Source organism: Hakea prostrata, chromosome 7, assembly GCF_041222555.1.
Source record: "Hakea prostrata isolate BN-2017 chromosome 7, UWA_Hpros_2, whole genome shotgun sequence".
NCBI lineage: Eukaryota > Viridiplantae > Streptophyta > Magnoliopsida > Proteales > Proteaceae > Hakea > Hakea prostrata.
The window spans coordinates 1,850,681-1,864,083 of NC_142606.1; the positions used below are offsets into that span (position 1 = coordinate 1,850,681).

General features: G+C 37.6%; 3 pseudogenes across 1 annotated transcript; 2 read left to right on the plus strand and 1 right to left on the minus strand.

Annotated features, from left to right (window-relative positions):
• The first annotated feature begins 292 nt into the window (after positions 1 to 292).
• On the plus strand, positions 293 to 793 carry LOC149008865 (putative 2' cyclic ADP-D-ribose synthase BdTIR pseudogene; annotated as a pseudogene).
• A 5,691-nt stretch (positions 794 to 6,484) lies between these two features.
• Positions 6,485 to 7,478, minus strand: LOC149008866 (RNA polymerase II transcriptional coactivator KIWI-like; annotated as a pseudogene). The gene is made up of 2 exons (XR_016174495.1): positions 6,868 to 7,478; positions 6,485 to 6,744 (listed from the first exon to the last, which is right to left on the minus strand). The product of XR_016174495.1 is annotated as an RNA polymerase II transcriptional coactivator KIWI-like (transcript).
• A 4,612-nt stretch (positions 7,479 to 12,090) lies between these two features.
• Positions 12,091 to 12,549, plus strand: LOC149008867 (putative 2' cyclic ADP-D-ribose synthase BdTIR pseudogene; annotated as a pseudogene).
• Positions 12,550 to 13,403: the final 854 nt, after the last annotated feature.

Genomic DNA, 13,403 nt, shown 5'->3' on the forward strand with positions numbered 1-13,403 from the left:
CAAAATCCATGCACGCATGATGACCATACATTTAATGGGTAAGATGGGTCCCTAGTAATGTACGTAGTCTCTGTATCAGCGTGAGCTCATTGAAAACACTTACTAAGAAGAATTCATGAAACTATGAAAATATTATTTTATGGTCACAAAGTATCCAACGACAATTTCATACGTTTTTTTTGTCTAGTACAGTAACCATGGTGATACATATAAAAGGAATGGAGTACTTGGCTTTGATCCCACACACGCTTTTCTGGTTTTTCATTTGTCTGTTAAGTAAACTCCAGAAGAGATGAGCCGATCGTTGTCCAAGTGGTTGATGAGTGGCAAGTCGTTGGGTGGTAGAAAGCATAGAAGCACCTACAAGAAAACTCGCATGGCGGGTCTCTGTGATGTTTTTATAAACCATCGGAGTATGGATACCAAGCATACTATAGCTGGTTTGCTTTACGATCGCCTGATACAACTGAAACTCAATCCGTTCTTGGATTCCAAGAGCATGAAGCCTGGAGATGAGCTCATGAAGAACATTGAAAATGGCATACGAGAGTGTAAGGTTGGGGTGGCCATCTTCTCACCAACTTATTGTCGTTCTTACTACTGTCTCCATGAATTGGCTCTCATGACAGAACACCAGAAGAAGATCATTCCCATCTTCTATGATGTCAATCCCTCTGATCTTGTGCTTGTGGATGATGGCACTTATTCTATCGACGACTTGGATAGGTACAGATGGGGGCTTGAGCTGGCCAAACGAAGGGTGGGCCTCCCTTTTGATTCATGCAATGGGTAAGGATTAGGGACCAAGTTCCAATTTGTAGCTAAGGAGGAAAAAAAAAAAAAAAAAAAAAAAGAAAAAAAAAGAAAAGAAAAAAGAAAAAGAAAAGAAAAAGAAAAAGAAGAAGAAGAAATGAAAGAAAGAAAAAAAAAAAAAAAGTCTTTGATTGTTTGTTTCAAGTTAAAAGGCAATTTCAGGAATAATAAATGTTTTAGGAAATGAAACGAAACCAATACAACATGAAAATAAGAAAAGAAAGCTAAAAAGCTTGCTTTGTTTGTCAAAGAAACTTATTCTAGAGGCCGGGTTAGCATTTTCAAAAACACAATGCCTCTTTTCCATCCCATATCTCGGGAAAAATGGATTCCCATTCTCCTTGGGTGGTCAGAAAATTGATCAAAGTGTTCTAAGTTTCTTTAAAGTTCAAAGCCCTAATTTATTATGGATTGATTCTAATATAAGTATAATCATGCCATGGGAGACCTTTCTTTTCTTTTCTCTCAGAACCAAGGTAATTTATTGGGTGACAGCATAAAGGTTTAGTTACTTATTGCTGCTTTTTTTTGGGTACTTACTCTCATGTTCAGAAAGAAATGCTTTTATGGGACATGAAGGCACATTGAAAAGTTCCATGTCACCTGAATGGTGAAGAGCACTTCTATCAATAGGTTCTTCTTGGTTGTTATAATCGGGCATTGCCAATGGTTCCTAGATTAGTTGGAGGGTTGAATCATATGGTGATGTAATAAAAATTGCATTATATTCTATAAATAATGTTATCTTCCACTATGAGTAAATATGAATATTATCGGTCTAACATTTTAAGGCATTAAGCATTTTTAATGAATATTCTGATTGTTCTCCAATGAATCTCAAGTGATTGGCAGGGTCTGCTAAATAAAGTCTCGGACAGCGTGGTGGAAAGCTTGCTGGAGATGGATGCAGAAGGAAAAAGTTTGGGGCATCAAGAACAACACAAACACAAAGTTTGGAGCATCAAGAGCAACACAAACCCCACTTCCCTTCATGTTAAACAAAGTACAAAAGATGCATATATGTATGAATAATTCTCTTTAGATTCCTGGTTTGTTCTGATAAATCCTTCAGAAGGTACAGGCATGCCTGCAAGACTGTAATATTACATATTTAACAAATAATAAAAGGGAATCGTATTACAACATCTTGTCTGAAATACTGTTAACTTGATGGGGGCAGCTAAAGCTGAGAAATCTAAATTTCGAAGCAAAAATCATACTATAGACTCTCATTTTTTCTGTTAAAAGGACTTGAAGAGGCAATCCAACCAGCCCAAATACTAGTTCATTAGATATTTGTGTTTCAATGGCATCTACTTCAAAATTACAATATCTCCTGTGGGTTTCTCAACAGACGCCATGATCAGTAAGTTGGGTTGGTCTCGTGCTTCAGCATTTTAAGATCTATAGAGTGACGTTCCGAAAACACAACTACTTTGGTTGCTCTTCTCTTCTTCCCTGCAACTTCTGCGCCATTTCATTTTGCCTCGGGTTAATCTTTTGGTCAACTTTGCTATTGAGGCTTTGAACCATTTTGACTTGTTTCCAACGATGGTTGTTCAAAGGACTGGTGGGATCAGCTAGAAAGAGCTTTGTACAGGGTGGAGGAAGCCTTGACAGAGTCAGATACAGAAGAAAACATGTACCAGCAATGGAAACATCTGATTCGATTAAACCCAATTCACCCTTTTTATAGAGGATTAGGGCATGCTCGGCCTTTGGGTGGCTATTCTGTATACTGCCAAGATTGCTATTATCAACTATCCAATAAGGTCATTGTAAAGCAGTGTGTACGATTATGGTTCAGTGGAAGAGACTCGAAATAGTACATGATACAAGACTAGCAAAATGTTATCTTGGCATGTCTGAATTTCTTTTCTGGGGGACATGAAAGCAAAAACAAAATCTGAATTTCACCTAAAATAGATGGAAGACTAAAATTGTATGTGAATGTAACACTTCCAAGGTATATGACTGAAAGAATCTAGATTCACATGAAACCCATGGACGCCATTTTCTAGATATCTATGTTCAATCAACGTTGCAACATCACCCTCCCTGTGGCAAACTCAGTCTATCAGATTAGAAAACCTTTTCATATGGTTATCACCCATTTGACTGTCAATCCACATGAAATAAGCAATTAAATCTACTGATTTAGACCATTTTGAAAAGACATTTTTACATGGTCAACGGCTAACACCAATTTCTATTTTTCTCACAAACCTCAATCTCCCTTTCAAACCCCATAACAGGAGGGATTGTAATTATTTCATCAATTCCGGACAAACTCTACAGCTCAGTGAGCCTAAATAGTTCTCTCCCATTCCCAGCCCCCTCTCTTCTAATCCTTCTTCTTCTCCTCCTTTTCCTCTTGCCGCAGCTTAGGAATCCCCAGATTTCTGAAATCCAGAATTTTTTCCAAACCCTTGACTCAATACGTACCCCCATAGGAACCTAACCCCCCCCCCCCCCTTTTCTTCTACCCTAACTCTGATCCCACATATCAATCTTTCCCTTCTTCCTAAATGCTAGTAAAACCTAATGTTATCTTCTTCATTCAAACCCTAAGAAACCTAACCCTACTTTCAACGATAACTCTCAAACCATCCTTCCAAACCCTAAACCCTGTTAAGAGCATCTCTCTAAACCCTCATTGACCTTTGAAAATAACCCTAGACCTAACCATCCCTTGATAAACCCAAAATTGAGAAAACCCTAATTTATCAAACCCTAGAATCCCAAATTTGAATCTTTGGTAACAACAGAATTCAGATTTGTATTTCTAAAATCTTAACCCTAACCTTGCTGGCTGAACACTCTCCCATCCCCAGAAATCCTAGATCACTAGAAACCTTGATTTCTCATAAAGCCTTAATTTCCTAAGCTCTAAATCTGAGATTCAGATCTGAATTTCACTTCACAAAAAGGTTCAGATCTGGAAATTAAATCATAGACCCTTAGCCCTACCCAAGTCCTATAGAGTTTATTCCCAACCTTAGAACTACTCTATTCAGCCCTAAACCTACAACCGCAGGGTCATAAAACCCAAGTTTTACTGCTGGTTCACTTGAATAAGATCCTGAAGATTGGCCCTCAATTTGGGGGTTACATCACACAGTGTCCCAACCTATGCATTCAACGACAATGATACAAGGTGTGAACAAAAAATTTGAATGCATCAGTGTGAAGCTTTATTTCGAACTTAAAATAAGTTTAGTGTGCATTTTACAAAACTTAGAAACTTAACTGTTAACCAGAATATGATACATAACCTATATTTTTTGCCCTGGTGGGATGAATAAGATTTTGTATTAAAAAAGAAAGAAGGAAGAATATACAAGCCCGAAGGCAAAATAAAAAACAAGGAAGAAACTGCAAGCCAAGGCTGGCGGAAGGGGAGGCCAGATTCAAAAAGCAAATGAGAAGACAGCAGGAGACAACAATGAGCCTATTCCTTGGGTTGTCCCTTACACGAGTGTGGGGGAGCAAGGCAAGCTTGGAGGAGACCAAGATGGCATTCCAAACCTTGTAAAAAAAGCAAGATTTGGAAGTCCGTCTCCAATGGTTGCATTCTGTCAAAATGTGGGAAATAGAGGAACAAAAAGCAAGCTAGCTGGTAGTGTCACAGATAATCTACCCATCAAAACTCATGTCAATCAAAAATATAATGGTGATAAGAAAAACCTCCAGGGAGGCAGCTGGAAAGGGCACATCAGGTGGCAAAGCTGTGGCAGGGAATGCAACATTTGAACTAAACAATCTTGTGCCAAGAAAATGGGCCTCAGTACCAAGCAGACTGGAAGTTAAATATACCTGAAGCAGAGGGCAGCCAAAGTACTACATCTCTATCATGATGGCCAGGGTATTTTTATTTATTTATTATTATTATTTATTTTTTGGTTGGGGGGGGGGGGTGACGGGCAGGGGGAGGAAGCTCCAAATATCTGATAGATGGAGGAGAGGAACAAACACCACTGGTGATGATAGAAGCCAACAGGGGTTCCCTATCAACACCTGAAGAGTAAATGTCCCTAGGCCGCACCATGGAAGAGAGGACACTGGAAGGGTGACACTTGTCATGCCAAAGAGAGGTGGATAAGCCATCAGCAATCCTAAAACATATTGCATCAAACACATGCTGGTTCTCGAAAAGAGAAGCTCACTTTACACAAACACTGCAAGTCTGCAACACAACTTATCATTAACAGAAATTCCCAGTTCCTACATTTCCAATTATTTCAGCTTTCAACCTTCTCTACATATCATTGTCATTAATTGTAAGATTGTTATATAGCAATTACTTAGCCCTTGCACGTTAATACTATGCATCATAGCTTGATTCTAGTCGCACTCTTCAGAATTCAAGTTCTTCTATGTTTCAACTGCCCTTCAGTGAGCCAGAATTTGAGGATTATCCAGAAGTCAATTTTCTATTCACATCCTCATCAATTGTCTAGAAGATCCTTCAATTGACTTAAACTCTACTGGGTGAAGCAATCTATCATTGTGATCAGGAAGACTCCAAACACATATTCTTGGGCACAAACATTAACACCTTCAATTGTCAGACAACCCCTGTTGTTTTCTCTCTGTGGTACTGCAGGTAAACATATTTCTTATTCTCTCCAAATTTAACTTCATCTAATTTCCGTGAAGCCTGTAAAGTGATAAAAATCCTATATTTTTGACCTTATAATCAAGCCAATAATGATCCCCACAGTCAAAACTGGGAGTGGAAAACCAAGCTGTAAATATTTACGCCCCAACCTCCACAAACCCAAAAATGGATAATTTCAAAAGGCTCCAGCCTAAGATATTCCATTCAAGCAATTTCAGTCTTTGAATAAGCTATCCATCTTTTAATCCATGAAACCCCATTAAAACTAGCTCAGTAGCAATGCAAAACAGTTGATCTCTTCATTCTAGAGCATGCATTTTCTCTGCACTTTCAATTGAAAGAAACCTATACCTAGAATTCGTTTCTCAATCCCGAATTCCCTCGCTACTGTCAAGTGTAGGATAATAAGTTATAGGTTTAAATTAGGAGAAAACATACTTTTATTCTTAAAATTGACTTATAAGATTAAAAGGAAACAAAAGAAAGAAGAAAAAAAATTATGCATTCCTGTATTCAGGAATCAGCATTACAGGAGAATGGCTAAATAGACAGGCCTATTTTGGACAAAATCCCCACTCAATCAGCAATTGGACAAAATCAGACAGCACCAAACACCAAAGAACATACAAAACTTCAGGAAAACAATCTAAAACAAGGAAGTACATCCTCTACCAACTTGAATCTACCACCAACTAAGAAGCTCATTGCATAAAAGAGAATTCAACACTGGATACATAGTAACTCAATGATGATTCAATAGCATGTGATTCTCATACTTATTATATCTTGGACAGTCCATGTATCCATTTACCCTCTAAAGCTCCAATTCAAAAAAATCAAGCAAACTTTTCGCTAAGCATTGATGGAGAAAAGAAAACACATGGCATATGATGAACTCAAACCAATAATTTGCATATTTACAATTTATGCTCAAATTCCCACTCAGCCAATGGGAAATGAAAAACTCAAACCAATAATAATACTCCTTCCCCCCACCCCCCAAAAAAAAAAACCTCGCCCCTCCAAAAGAGGGGGAATTGCAGAGTCAGTTGCAGTAAATTAATAGGGTTATTTTAGCTCCTTCGGTCGCACACAAATCTCAACGAACAGACAAATGTAACTAAAGCATAATTTCATTAGTAATTAAAAAAAAAAAAATAATCAGCAGAGGGGAAAACATGAACTATTTGGAATCGGAATACCTTTTTTCCCCGGCAGTTCTTTTCCATCTTTGTATTAAAACTCAAGGATGTCGAGATCATGACCTTCCCTTGGAAGTTCCTCACTTTGACTCTCCTATTCTTCGAAAGCTTTACAAAAAAAAAAAAAAAAAATAAAAAAATAATAAGAAATGAAATGAGAAAGAACAATAGTGTAAGGTTCACCGACAAACACAGAGACACAGGCAGAGAGGGAGAGAGAGAGAGGGGTACGTCACAAATGACAATCTCGTCGGAGTCATCAGAGTCTTTCCGAGCATTCTTCTTGGTCGGCGCACCACAATGGTCGGAGTCACCATCGGAAGCGAAGCCCCCCTTTGTCCTTCCTCTTTCCCCACCTTGACATCTCTCGAAGACTCAAACTATCAAAAAGACGGTCAGTGAGAAAACAAAAAAATTTTGGAAAACCCTCGAAGACTAGAGAAAAAATACAAGTTAAGTCAATCAAGGGCTGCCGTCGTTTCAAGGGCTTCGTCAATTAAGTGTCTCTTTCTTTGTTGCTCCATTTCGCACAGGTTTCGATCAGGAATCAGAGGCCATTGCAAGGAGGGCTCATTGAGAGAGCTGCAATAGTTGTTGCACCAAAGGTATCACCTCTGCTCTCCAGTAATTCATGCCGTGTAAGCATTCTGAATTCCAGTAATTGCTATTATGGTTGTTTTTCAGAGTAGTTCCGTAATATAATTGAAGGATTCGTGTGTGATGAATTGGTATTTAATTGATAACACTTTCTTTAATAGCAAATTAGCAAAGCATATGATTGTAGAAACTTATAGGGCTACTATTTGCCAAGGATTAGCAGAAGCAACAATGGGATTTGTCTGTATGATTTGAGAATTTGTCGGAGTTCTGTGTTGCCCTGAGTTTGTTTGCAAAGGTGTGGGAAAATAAAAAAACTGTAGTGGGTGGTGAGGTTGAAAGAGAGGAAATGAATGGGTTTTGTAGAAAAGTGATAGTGGTGAGTCACATTTTTTACTTTTTCATACTTTACCATAAAATCTCACAAAATTTATAGAGTTTTAAAAAGCGTGGGAAAATTGAGCTGCCACCTCATCAGACAAGTTTCCTTAATTCAAGAAAAATTGTCTCTTACTTTTTCACTCTAAGCAACCAAACAATATATACTTTTAAAAAAAATAAAAAATATTTATTATTTTTAAAGAATTTTTTCACCCACCTTTATTTTAGCAAACAAATGCATTCTTTTGGTTTTAATAAATTATATGAAAGCGCAGCTTTTTTTGGAAAAACCAACGAAAGAAAAGCAACCCGCAACCCGGCCGGGAGCACCCGGCCAAGGACGGAAAAGGCCAAACCGCGCCGGGCGGGGGCCCTCCGCAGAGCACCGCCGCGACGCCTGGAACAGGAAGAGCACGAGAGGAAAGAGAGCAAACCCCACCCCACCGGGAGCAAGCATAGGGGGGGAGGGGGGGGAAGCATTGTTTATGTATTGGACCAGTATTTTACAATCTGACTCTACGAGAAGATGATTACAATCTTCTGACAGTGCCAATATCAATCCAAGTGTCTGTCTAGCTATGACTTAGGATTTTATGTGTTAGTGAGCCAGTGTATGAGCTTTTTTCATTGACATACTGGCACACTTCCCTGTATGCATTTCAACCAAATCTGACACTATTAGGTGGAGTCTGCTACTTGGGTCCCTCTTATTAGTTCTTAGTGTGCCAATCTTTTTCCACTTATTGTTCTAGATTTGGTTAGACCTACGTCTAGCTCTTTTAGGTCTTCATGTTTAAGGGTTTTATTTGAGTGTTGTGTAATTAATGTATAGTAGCGAACAACCTATAGTCAAAATCAAAACGACGGTTGAGATTTCGATGTTGACCGCTCATTTCGCACAAGTGTAGAAACAATTTTTACAAAATGAGCAATCGAGATCAAAATCTCTACCCTCATTTGGATCTCGGCCATAGGTTGCGCAGTGCTACACTTTAATTATGCAGCACCCATATAAAATGCCATATCTGAATCATATCATTACCCTATATTGAAGCAAGCAGATTGTGGTCAATGTCTTTTGCTCACAATCCGATTGCTAATTGTGTTACAACCATATTCACAAATATATCTATAAACATGTCCACAAAATCACACATAGCACAAAATGAATTTTAACCTGGAAAACCTCTCCGATGTGAAGAGGAAATGTTTACAAAAAAAATCTATTAGTCACAAAAATTGGGAATACAAGAATTTTCTATAGTTAAAACTAAAAAAATGTAAACAATCATAAAAAAACAACAGTTCTTAGTACATACCATTATATGAACTATAACAATGAATGAAATTAAGAAGTTTTGGCTAGATATCACAAAAAATAGAGGTAGAAAGGCATACAAATAACACTGATTTTTCGAACTCAAATTCACAATCCCACTGTCAAATTTGAAGAACAAGAATCACTAACCTTCACTCCAAATTTCAACTAGCGGACACCAAATGACCAGCCGATGAAGAGTTTGATCAAAACTGGACATGACACGCTCAAAAAGAAAATTGGAGCTATTTCTTGTCTATTTTTCAGATTTTTCTTCCTTCTCTGTTTCTTTTTTTAACAAAACAAATATTTAGTTTCACTTTTAACTTCTAAAGAAAAAATTATTAAAATGCCCTTCCAAAGTATATGAGCTAACTCAAGTAATGGATCATCCTTGAGTTAGGATATTTAGTCTCAGTTTTAAGTTCTAAAGAAAAAAATATTAAAATGCCCTTCCAAAGTATATGAGCTAACTCAAGTAATGGATCATCCTCCACATGGAGGAAAACCCAACCCAACCCAACCCAACAAAGCCTTCCATTAGTGTAATGTGGTGGCATATCCAACCTAACCTGCTTTGTTGATTGTATGGGCATAGGTAGTTGTAGTCGGACCAGGTCCATTGGATGAGGAAGACAATAGAAAACCATTGACGGTGTCACCTAGAAACATGATTCTGTACTATAAATATGTAGGAACGACTTCAAGAGTGTAGATGGTAGTCGCTACATCACTCTTAGAGCATCCAATGTGATGGCTGTAATCTTGCTTCAGTGCTGCGCAATTAATACACATCATTGATTTGCCTACGGTCCAGATCTAAAGTGGTGGTCAAGATTGAATATCTACCACCATTTTTTTTTGAGTTTCAATGGTAGTGTAGTTCAAAAAAAAAAAAAAAAAAACAAAACCAAAATGGTTCCAAAAGTGATTTCACCAATGGCAGCTCAGTACTGTTCATTTAATACGCAGCATTGAAGCAAAATGCTAATGGTTGTGCTTTCATAGAGTTTGATTGGTAGAGTAGCATTATTTGCAAGGATTTTGTGGCAAGATTGTATTAAGATAGGAAGCAAGACGTGTTTAAATTATGACTATAAATATGAGTTTCAATGCATCACTTGGAATATGCTAAGTTAGAACTTCAAGAAGTTACATGCAAACTAAAATTTTGACCCTATTACCAGTCGATTTACTCCTTTTTTTAATCGGGCAAAGTGGATTTGCTAAATGCCCTTATTGAACTGTTGCGGTGCAGAGACGTCCCTCCCTCCTCTCTCTCTCTCCCCTATTTGCCCAACGAGGGACTTAGCGTGGCAAGTATACCTTAATTCAGTTTTTATATGGGGCGTTAAGGTATTAAGTGTGTATTCTATGGGTCCATGGTTTGGGTCAATTATTAATACTGTATAAAAATTATAATTATATTGGAATTAGAATTTTATGTTTCTCTTATAAATAGTCTCTGGGAAAAGGAAAAAAAAAAAACAATAGAATAACACTTTGTGAGTGTGAGAGTGCTGTGAGATTTTCTGAAATAATTGAATTTCTTTTATCTATGATGGATGTAGCCAGGGTTTTGTCGAACCACATTAAATTTCTCTCGTGTATCTTGCTTGTGTTCTTTGTGATTGTGCATTTGTAACCCTCAACATTAAGATCATTTGCATCGGGGGAATTGAGTTTGTGCCTTTGTTACAAAACTGGATACCACAGGAAGGGCAGCCAGTCACACGCCTGCCCGGAAGCAAAGGATCTGCGTACTGCATATCGCCTTAATGAAGAAAATTTCAAGCATCTCCATGCATCCAGGAAAAGAACTCCCAAGTACGCAACCATGTTTCTGATGGGATTGGTTTTTGCAAATAGGCAAACAGGATTAATGTTAGTTTGAATCCTCTACTGGGGAAAGTCTTACCTCTATGGGAACTTGGAAGAATGCCTTCTGCACATAATTTATTATTCTTTCCTTAAAAAACGTATCATGATGCCGTTTTAAATCAAATATATGCCAGCGTTTTTAGAATCTTCTTTTGTTCTTACATTGAATTAAATCAAATTTTAGAAGAAGACAAAAGATCGAACTGTTCCCCAGTTTGGCGACAGGCTCATGCCTCTATCTAATTTTAGATTTGCTTTCTTGATTCATTGGCTCGCTGGTTCAATGGAAAAGCAAGGTGACTGGGAAATGGGGGTGCTACGTACACTGCTACGCGCTTACATTTTTATATGAGGAAAACAAGTTATTGGCAGCTGGATGCTCGGCTTTTAGTTAGGTGTGCTTCGCTTTAACAGCTCTTGAAGAATCCATGGAGTATTCGGTATCATTCGTAAATGTTTATAAGATTGTAACGGCAGGATTTTGAAAGATGAATAAACAAAGACAAATTCTGGTTTGAAAACCATCAGCAGGAGAAGTAAATGTTTACTGAGACTGTATGCTTGCTTTTATGCTTCGATCATTGATGCCTTATTAATATTCTCTCTTGATATGATTATCTCGACGTACCTGATCCAAATCTTCTGTAATCAAATTCAACCATTAAAGCTGATTTCCCCCCATTTGTGGAGACCACCTCTAAGATACGGGGACCATGGATGGCACGAAGAAATAAGACTCGTGTGGTTAATGTCACTGGAGAGAATGTTAATTGCATTCATACCACATTACGAACTTTGGTAAGTTGATGAATATAGTAATTAATGCTGTCGATTCCTTGATTACCAATCATCCTCAACTACAAATCTTAGCTATCCTCCATTATAGAGCGGAGAAGAATTGATATCCTTTCGTATGAAGTTGTAGTTTGACTGCCATGCATCTGTAAACTTTCTCCAAAAAAATTATCAAAACCCATGCACGCATAAATTAAGAGAGATGATCATATATTTTATGGGTAAGATTGTTCTCTGGTGATGTAGTCATTGTATCAGCATCGCCTCAGTGAAATACGTACTAAGAATTATGAAAATATCATTATTTTAGTCACAAAGAATCCATTCTGGTGTGTAAGTACCTTACTGGGTTTTGGATTAGGTGCTATATATAAAAGGAATGGACATGGCTTGATCGGATATATTTATATGCTCTTCTGGTTTTTCATTTGTCTGTTAAGTGAATTTCAAGAGAGATGAACCGATCTTTATCCAAGTGGTTGATGGGTGGTAGAAACCACAGAAGCACCTACAAGAAAACTCGCATGGCTCGTCTCTGTGATGTTTTTATAAACCATAGGGGAATGGATACCAAGCATACTATAGCTGGGTTGCTTTACGATCGCCTGACCCATCTAAAACTCAAGCCATTCTTGGATTCCAAGAGCATGAAGCCTGGAGATGAGCTCATGAAGAACATTGAAAGTGGTATACGAGAGTGTAAGGTTGTGGTGTCCATCTTCTCACCAACTTATTGTCATTCTTACTACTGTCTGCTTGAATTGGCTCTCATGACAGAACACCAGAAGAAGATCATTCCCATCTTCTATGATGTCAATCCCTCTGATCTTGTGCTTGTGGATGATGGGAGTTTTTCTGTCAACGAGCTGAACAGGTACAGACGGGCGCTTGAGCTGACCAAAGGCAGAGTGGGCCTCCCTTTTGATTCCAGCAATGGGTAAGGATTAAGGACCAAGTTCTAATTTAAGGATAAATTTTATGACTGTAGGTAGGAAGAAAACAAAAAAGGTCTAAAAGGCTTTGATTGCTTGTTTGCTTGACATTATAAGGCAGATCTTATAACTGTGGTTGCAAGGGAAATAAATGGAAAGGAAATGAAATGAAACCTATCCGACATGAGGGGAAAAAAGAAGAAAACAAAAAAAACAAAAGGTCGAGGAAGCTTTATTTGTTTGCTTTGGTTAACCTAGCTTTGTTTGTCTTGTTTATATGTAAAATGTTAGAAATGCCCAGTTGGTCAAATTTTCTATGGTGTCGTTATTTGAGGAACTTAGCCACTGAACTTTTGTGGATGCATTGGAACTCCTTCGCCATTCAAAAGCCTTCTTTCCATCGATGTTCATTGCCCAAGAAACTTATTCTAGACTCTTAGCATTTTCAAAAACATAATCATCCTGATGCTCCTTTTTTCATCCCATATCTCGTGACAAATGGAATCCCATTCACCATGCATCACCATGCATGGGTAGTCAAAAAATTTGTCAAATTATTTTAAGCTTCTTTATATTTAAAGCTCTTGTCAGATTTTATTTTTGGTGATGGTCTAATATGGATTGAATGTAATATATATATATATATATATATATATATATATATATATATATCAATCATGCAGATCTAGGAGGGTTTTTTTTCTTTTTTCTTTCCTTTTCTTTCTCGTTTTTTGAGAGTAAAGTAGTTTCTTGGGTGCCAACATTATTAATTTCTTATTGTTGCTTCTTTTTGGTACAATCTCATGCTCACAAAGAACAATAACATAGTGACAAGATGCTTTACTAGAACATTAGGCACACAT